Below are 9,705 nucleotides of genomic sequence, written 5' to 3' on the forward strand. Positions count from 1 at the left end.
GCTAGGGTTCTTGGCTCGCTTAACTTGGTTACATTTCTTTGCTATTATTTTTTCTTTGCTTTTCTTATATTTTCTTTTCTTGTATTTCATTATTTTATGTCTCCTCATCAATATCTAAGTGTAGTTCTAGGCATCCTAGCTGTCCGGATAACTCTGATCACTAGAACAGTAGAACGCACTACCGAACATAGGGGTGTTACATATGTGGCATTAAGACTAGTATTCAGGAACTCACGGTCGCAACAGTAGTGCTGTCTATGGGAAACTCAGATCACTAACTGAGAACCTACATCTGAAATCATTTCTCTTCCTTTTAACATTTTCTGTGCTACTAGTGCATTTTGATTAGTCCTAATTATTTTTCATTGTTTGTGGTTTTTGTCATCTTAATGGCTACAAATTTAAGGACTCCTAGCAAAAGCATCATCTCCATCGCTCCCACACTAGGAAGAGACCCACCTGCAACAATAAGGACTCAAAATCTGACTACACCCATGATTCCATCTGGTGCCCCGATTTCACCACATAACACTATCATCCTAGATCAGCAAAACCTGTTTCAAAGCACGACACCAAAGCATATGTACCAACACATCCAGAAGATGGAGATTCAAATCGCTTTCCTCAAAGAATTGATCTAGGGGACCAGTGCTCCATTAGGGACACCTATCCCAAAAGCAGGAAAAGTCATAAAGAACACCTTCCATGGGGGTAGATACACTAGAACTAAAGAAACCAAACAGAAGATCACTCAGTGGACAAACAATTTAGGAAGAAAAAATAAGCAGATCACGGTGAGTGAGCAAACAAGAAGAACAATATGATGAATCACTAGGACCAAAGGTGAATTGGGGATTGGTAAAAGCAGTATAAAGGTATCAGAAATAGATGGAGGAGAAAAACTTTGGGTTGGGAGATGAGTCTCCATTTTTCGGGTCAATCTTGGCTGAATAATTTCCACCAAAATTCAAATTGCCTATGTTAGATAAGTATAATGGAACAACGGACCAGAGGAGCTATGTGGCGAACTTCAGAACAAACATGTTAGCATATTTCTGCTATGCGTTAGCACCTTTCTATTCCACGTCAATATCTCTTAATGAGAGAATACAGAAAGTTATCTTTTACTAACGGTGCGAATCTCAGGGTATCATTTTGTTACAAAATGAATCACAAATTCTGAAATAAAAATGAGTAAAAACACAGTTTTTTTTTTTGTAATTTTCCCTAATCTTTAATACCAAGCAATTAGAACTAATGATTATCTTTAAGACTAAAAGTACAAATTATTATTATTATTATTATTATTATTATTATTATTATTATTATAAAACAAGTGTATATAAAGTAATCAATAAAAAATATCCTAAAAACAGTTACATACTCAGTCAATCAATCGTTTTTATTTCCTATCACTTATTTATTTTTTTTTTTTTCTAAAATTCGAGTAAACAAGATGATAAATGTGCCTCAACCTCTCAAAGAGTTGACATGAAATTAATAAATAAGGTGCATTTAGAAACTCGACTATGACAGTTATGGCTAGACTTCTACAGAAGCTTTCTTCTTGGGCATATAGCAGACAGACCCAACAATTCCAAACATCAGAGCAGAGAAAAGGAAGTCCATTCATATCTTCAAGGTATAATTCAATTAAAACCTTAATTGTATTTACCAAACCCACCACCTTTTAACATCCAAACACGGGTCATACCCAATGAACATATGATGCTTCCTCAAATTTCTTGAACCATACCAACAGCTGAAATAACAATATAGATCATTGCTGTCTCCAGATTCATTTTTGAAATGGTATCTACATTTCACTTGGAAACCAGAGTCGTCTACATGGAGTTTGTTGAATGCTATAACAGAACAAAGAATGAAACCCAGGAACTCTCTATTAGCCCAATGTGAAGGCAGCTGGATTGTTGTGGAAAATCCTACATTTTGATGGCTAAACCACTTTGAAATTTCAGATCCAGAGAAGCATAAACAAGATTCCCTTTTGGAATTAACAAGGAATATGATCAGTAAAGAAAAAGAAAAAATAGATGAGGGAGACAGAAATAGACCTGATTGGACAGCCTTTTGGAATAACAATGAATTTTTTTTAGTGCATATGCCATGATACGCTTCTTTGCCAAATTATTCAACTGGTAACAATTAGTGAAAAGGAATTCAAAAATGTTTCCTTCCACTCCAGTTGATTTACTAGTTACAGAACGCAGAGAAATGCAATTTTCTGCATCTAATTTTGTCAGCCGCGGTGGTAGTGCAGGTATTAATCTTAGCTGCAGGCAATCTCTTAAGCCGAGGTACTCCAGGTTTTCGAGCTGAAGGATGTTTTGAGGTATCTCTGAAAATGAGTTTCCACTTAGATCTAATGCTTCTAGTGAGAATAAGAAGCCAATAGCATTAGGCACATTCAATATGCTGCAATCATTTAGATATAGCTTACGCAGAACGTCAAATCTCTCCACTGGAATTCTGCGATGGCCATTGACAATGGAAAAAGTCTTTCCCAAGTAGAGACACCAAGTTTTTCCCAGATAGAGACACCACTCAATTTAAGTTTTTTGCAGTTTCTCAGTTGCAAGATAGAAAGACCACTCAAATTTTTCATTGATGAGGGCACCTTTCTTATCGCTGTTCCATCTAAGTGAAGAAATCTCAATGAATCCCCGTCACACGAAATTTCTGGAAACTCTCAAATCTGGAGCAGCCTGAGAGATTAAGCCTTCGCAAATATTTCAACTTACAAAAACTACTCGGAAGAATATGAAATCTTGCAGTTTGCAGGCCTAGTTCCTCAAGTTCAAAGCAATACTCTATTGATGAGGGAATTTCTTCGATCTTTGTCCCATCTAAAAGCAACTTCTTTATATTACTCGAAACCACTGGAAACCTAGTGATTCTTGTGCAGCCAGAAAGAATAAGCTTTTCAAAAGATGCCAACTTAGAAACATCACAAGGAAGATTCTTGAGCCTTTTGCAGTTTGTAAGATCCAAGCAAGAGAGTCTAGAGAGACTACCAATTGAAGAGGGAATTTCTTCTATTGTAGTTTCACTCAAGTACAAGAATCTCACTTTCCCTGAAATATTTGGAATCCTGGTGATATCAGAGCAGCCAAAGAGATTAATAGTCACAAGGGATTTCAATAAACAAATGCTTTCTAGAAGATTGCTGATTCTTTTGCAATCCTTCAAATCCAATGTTATGAGATCACTGAGATGGCCAGTTGATTTGGGAAGTTCTTCTATTGCAGTCCCTTTTAAGTTTAAATACACTATGTTCTTTGCAATCTCTGGACACTTCATAAGATTTGAACAGTCAGAAAAGTTAAGAGTCTTAAGCGATCTCAGATTAATAACACTAGGAAAGGTCTCAAGGCTTGTGCAGTATCTCATATTCAAATCACTGAGCTTCTAAAGACTGACTAGATGAGGGAACTTCGACCAAGTTAGTACAGTATTCAAAATTCACTCTCGAGAATCTTAGCCAGAGAGAGGTCAGGCACTGTAGATAAGTGCTCAGAATTTCTAAGATTAATCTCTTTCAAACTCGCAAGATTCAGCAAAAACAATATAATAGGATACAACAATAGGCACATGCCCAAACTAAAATGCATTTTCAAAAGGCAATGACGGAAGAAAGGGAATCAAGAAAATAATGCAGCATACCTGTACTCCTGTCCATAACTGTCTAGCATTGCTGTAAGCCAGGTTAAGTTCAACAAGGTTCTCTGCCTGGAAATTGGATGGCAAAGAGCTCAGAGTTTCTAATTGTAAAATTGTAGATTTTGAGCAATCTAAGGTTATACATCCTCAAAAAGGCTGTTGAAATCAAATCCACTTCTCCTATTTGAGATGTGTCTAACCATATCCCTTCAACCCTTTCAGTTCCCGGAAGATCACAGCTAAGTATAAATAAAGCACAGGTTACCCCAACATATTAGGCTTACTTTGATAAACACATAAATAGAAACACATGTAAGTATAAAAACATATAGAATGCATATGGCTCTCACCAGATTTTTGGTTAACGCTTGACAGACATTACAAGATCTCCACAATCTACTGCGTTTTCCCTGCCCATTAATAGATTCTTGGCGAACAATTTCATGAGCCATTTGCTGCAACAAGTCCTGCATTTTCAACTTGTTATGTAGGACAGTGACAAGGCATTTATCAACAAGAACAGTAATTCCAATTCCTGCTGAGAAACCACAACCATCTAGTATTCTCTCTACGAAGTCAATTTGCTGCCCCCTAAAAAAACATGCAATATCAAGAAATATACTTTTCTCTTCATCATCTAGCACTTCAAAACTTATTCTCAACACATGAAAAATTCTAGGCTGAGGAATTTTTCCAAGTTTATCCAGTGCACTTTCCCAATATTGTTCTGTTCTGCCAAACAGAAAAGAACCAATAACTTTAATTGCCAAGGGGTTGCCATGAGAGTATTTAACAGCTTTATTTGATAGCTCCATTCTATCTTTCCTTGGATACTTCTCCTTAAAAGCATTCAAACTGAACAAATGCAGAGCATCATCATCATTCAATCCCTCAACTTTATATACTTCATCAACTCCTTTCATAAGAACATGCCTGTCTCTAGATGTCACAATAACTCTACTTCCCAAACCAAAATTGCATCTTCCAATTACGAATTCTAATTGATCTACATCATTCACATCATCAAGAACAAGCAAAACCTTTTTGCGCTGGAGCCTATCCTTAATGGACATGGATCCTATGTTGGGAGTGGTAATATGTAGATGTTCTTCATCCAGTATTTCAGAAAGGAGTTTTTCCCTTAAACAAACAAGCCCACCAAATTGCTTTGATTCTTCCTTAACATTTTCAAGAAAGCAGCAAACTTCAAATTGACTTGAGAATGTATTGAAAATAGCTCCAGCAATAGTCATTTTACCTATGCCACCCATTCCCTAAATTCCCACAATTCGAACTTTTGATGATTCATTCTGTAGTAAATCTATAATCTCTGTAATGCGTGAGTCAATTCCAATCAGGCCCTTTAAGTCTCTTGAGGGCGCATGATTCAATTTCTTCAAAATATGTTCCACAATTTCTTTCACAAGTTTAGTCTCAGACCTAACGATGAATAAAAAGTATTGAGACAACAAAAGAGTTATCTTACTCCAACATTTTCCTTTAAGCCATGCATTTTTATAACAAAATGATCCAAATAAATAAAAAATCGTAATACTTGCAACATTTTGCTAAACAATTTATGTTCTTTGTCAATCTTCTATAGACAAAAGATTGTTAACACTTTGTTATTGTTTAGGTTACTGCATATCTAATTATGTTAACAAACAGGTCCAAGAAAAAAAAAAGACCATTTAATTAAAAATATAGGCTTTCCAGCTTAAACAATTAGGCAAGAGAGCCAACTATGGACCCATATATACCTGAGCAACATAAAATTAGTGCTATGGCTTAACTTAATATGCAATGAAATTTTGTTTGTTCAAACCCTAGCTTTCCATTTCCATGTTTAAGTTCTGCAATCAATTGTTAGTTCTAATTCTAAATTTTACTAGCAAAAGCTTTTTTTAAATGAGTATAAATAATATATTATCTGCTATTGTAATTAATTATCAATTGCAAAGAATTTTTTTTTTTTCACCTGTTCTCAATGTTCCCTTATGAGACCTTAAACAAAAAATAAAAGTAATATATACATACCTGATCACTCGGGAATCCCATCCAGATATACCAGCTGCTTTCAACAAGTTAGCCTTCCACCTGGGCACCTTTTCTACTTTCTCTTTAAAGTTCTTCTCAAGCTCAGTAAGTGCATCTGCAAAACACCCACTTTGTTCTTCTACATTGGATGGATCTACATGGTAGAAAATTGGTAAAACAATCTGTCCATAAGTTCCCTTGCATTCAAGTATTTTCACCATTTCATCAAAACACCATGGACAAGATGCATAGTTTTTTGAGAAAATGATTATAGAAATCATTGATTCTTCAATTGTTCTCAAAAGTGCCGGTGTTATTTCTTCCCCTCTTTCAAGGTTATTGTCTGTGAAGGTTTTGATTTTTTTACCGCATAAAGCTTCATTTATGTGCAGTGGAAGAAGTTGCCATAATGAACGGTTACAATGGTGTTCGTAGCAAAATCACTTCAGAATAGAAATCAATAAAGGCTCCCTCTTTTGCCATAATGAACAGTCATCAACGAATGTTAACAGATTGAAACAATGAACTTGTTTAGTGTAAGTGAATGAATTTCAAAAAAAATTTATGACCAATTCACACAGCATGTTTGGTATGCAAAAGTTCATTTGGAATTCCACGTTCTATTTCTTTGAGTATGCAAACTGGGGGAGGGGACTCGAAGCTAAGTCTACCTGGTGAGTTATTTTTAATGTAAATGTTTTAGCCTTAGATTTACCCAATGGTTGAGCTTTAGATCAAAGGAAAATTACATACCAAACTAATTTTATTTTCTTTATGATTTTTTTATCATCACATGCATGAGTTGTTTAGAAAAATCAAATTACCTTTCTAAGCATAGAATAAAAGTTTTGACTTACAATGAAACGATGGAAACCATGACAAAAATTTCTGTTTCGATCAGCTAATAGTGAGAACCAAATAGAGAGAGTCCATCAAAAGACTCCATCATCTCAGTTGATTCGTAGATGCAGAGAGACGATGACGACAACAAGTGATAAAGACTTTTGCCTTGGTTCCTTTAGGTTTTACTTCTTCCTTGATCTTTGTTTTAGGGCCTCTGTTTCCTGTTTAGGTAGTACTTCTTCCTCAATCTGTGATGGGTTTCCTCACAGCAGATACCGTGGTAGTAACTTTCTATAGAGAATAAAATCTTAAATTGAATAATTTCCAGCAATCCTCCAGCAAGACTTCAAGAAGGAACCAAGCAAGAAAATTCCTGGAAGCTAAACAATCATGAGGATGAAGCATGGAATCATAAATGAAGGAAAATTTGATAAGTGCATAATTTATTAATTTTACTTCCATCACATTTAATGTTTCTATGGTATCTTTATGCCTAATTCAGTTGATTAAAGTAAAATTATCTATTAGGCATATGTTTAGAGAGCTATTGAAATAATTATGTTAAATGGAGAAATTTTCAGCATTTGCATTAATTTGACTCTTGCTGTATTTTTCAGGGTTTTCGTGAAGTCCCAGAACATAGAAGTGTGGAAGGAAACTTGAAAAGATCGAAGGATTGAGAAGCGTTGTTGATACAAAGTACACGGGTCGTGTAAGCACAACCACAGACCCGTGTAACATTCTGCCAGAAGAAATCCAGAGAACCGAGGAAGAAACAAAGTACACGGGCCGTGTAACTTGACCCTTGTAAATCCTGGAGACCCGTGTAACCTTCTGTGCCTATGCAAGACATACCTATTTAGCTCTAGTAAGTTACACTGCCCTGGGCCATGTAGTGATACACGGGCCATGTATTCGTTGACATCAGTTTCGTGATTTTGCTCCAGTTACAGTTTTTGACAGAGACTCTAAAAACCTAACCCCAAACCATTTATTATAAATAGAAGAGGCAGCAGCCGACACAAGGGATCATTGAGCAGCCTCTCAAAAAGAGAGAATTAGACTTTCGTTCTCTATTCACATTTTAGATTTCGTCAATTTTCTTCTTTAATTTTTCTGTAAGCCATGAACATGAGTGGCTAAGTTTTTAATTCAGTTCAAGGGATTCAAGTTCTTTTGCTTGATTTGTGAGACCAGGTTCTTAATTTAATTTATGTCTTTTTGAATATCTATTATTTTCCGATTTCATTGTCTTTGATCTATTGAATGATTTGCTAAAAAGGCCTATTAGTTAATTGTTTGAAGTGGTCAAGTGCTAGTTCATTTTCATAATCCGTAATTGTTGTGTAAGATTGAACATGAGTAGCAATTAGGTTATTATGATCCCAATTTTCGATAATAACCTAAGGAAACAATAGAGTGAATTAAATGATTTATGCTTCATAAATTATTGTTCAGCTTAACTACTTCCTATTCTTAAAGCAGTTTTTAATTTGATGAGGATTGCTTAATACCAATTCAGTTAATAATTAGAGTTAACAAGGGTACTGGGCTCGAATTGATGAGTATAGGGAAGTTAGGGATTTTACTTCGCTGTTTGGTAAATCTACGTTAAGTATTCAATAAGAGATAATTGTATTTCTTTTGTCTATGATCGAATCAATGTATTGAAATGCGAATTAGCTTGGACTGAAGTTTGTTTAATTTGAGAATTTCTTATTTAATTTTAGATCTTAATTTTTTATTTTTTAATTCTTCTTTGGATTGCGAATTACCCCCCCCCCCCAACCTTTATTTCTTTTTCCATTACACAAGCCCATGAAATTTAATAATTGGTAATTTCAGTTAATTTAATTTCTGGTGTATTCAACAGCCACCAAGAATTTTGGCTCCATTGTCGGGGAATAAAATTTATTGGAATTCATGTTTTTGGTGTTAGGATATTCTGTTATTAATTTTGTTTGTGAGTTATTGTTGTTTTTAGGTTATCGAAAAAAAAAATTGACGGTATTGCTATTCATCAAAAAGTTTGGTTGAATTTGGAGGGTGGCCCATACCTATTTTGAAGTAAACGACGCTATGATCAATTATTAGTTCTAATTCTAAATTTTGCTAGCAAAAACATTTTTAAATGCTTATATAAATAATATATTATTTGCTACTGTTATCAATTGTCAATTGCATTTACATCTGCACAAAAAGATAGTTTTTTTTTTCACCTTTTCTCAATGTTCCCTTATGAAACCTTAAACAAAAAGCAAGAGTAATACATACATACCTGATCACTTGGGAATCCCATCCAGATATACCAGCTGCTTTCACCAAGTTAGCCCTCCACCTGGGCACCTTTTCTATTTTCTCCTTAAAGTTCTTCTCAAGCTCAGTAAATGCATCTGTAAAACACCCACTTTGTTCTTCTACATTGGATGGATCTACATGGTATAAAATTGGTAAAACAATCTATCCAAAATTTTCCTTGCATTCAAGTATTTTCACCATTTCATCCAAACACCATGGAGAAGATGCATGGTTTTTTGAGAAAATGATTATAGAAATCATTGATTCTTCAATTGTTCTCAAAAGTGCTGGTGTTATTTCCTCCCCTCTTTCAAGGTTATTGTCTGTGAAGGTTTTGATTTTTTTATGACATAAAGCTTCATGTAGATGGCGAGTAAAATTATCACGGGTGTCCTGTCCTCTGAAGCTAAGAAAGACATCATACTTCCATTTATGTGCAGTGGAAGCAGTTGCCATAATGAACAGTTACAGTGATGTTCATAGCAAAATCACTTCAGAGTAGAAATCAATAAAGGCTCCCTCTTTTCCTGGTGAAGGAAAAAAGGAATCATCATTGACGAATGTTACAAGATTGAAACTATGAACTTGTCTAGTATAAATGAATGAATTTCAAAAAAATTTATGACAAATTCACACAACATGTTTGGTATGCAAAAGTTCATTTGGAATTCCACGTTCTGTTTCTTTGAGTAGACAAATTGGGGGAGGGGACTCGAAGTCTACCAGTTAAGTTATTGTTAACGTATATGTTTTAGCCTTAGATTTAGCTAACGGTTGAGCTTTAGATCAATGGAAAATTACATACCAAACTAATTTTATTTTCTTTATGATTTTTGTATTATCACG

The 9,705-nt window shown here is 34.8% G+C and overlaps 1 pseudogene; it reads right to left on the bottom strand.

Annotated features, from left to right (window-relative positions):
* Positions 1–1,671: 1,671 nt before the first annotated feature.
* On the bottom strand, positions 1,672–9,315 carry LOC110639411 (disease resistance-like protein DSC1; annotated as a pseudogene).
* Positions 9,316–9,705: the final 390 nt, after the last annotated feature.

Source organism: Hevea brasiliensis, unplaced genomic scaffold (genome assembly GCF_030052815.1).
Source record: "Hevea brasiliensis isolate MT/VB/25A 57/8 unplaced genomic scaffold, ASM3005281v1 Scaf437, whole genome shotgun sequence".
Lineage (NCBI taxonomy): Eukaryota > Viridiplantae > Streptophyta > Magnoliopsida > Malpighiales > Euphorbiaceae > Hevea > Hevea brasiliensis.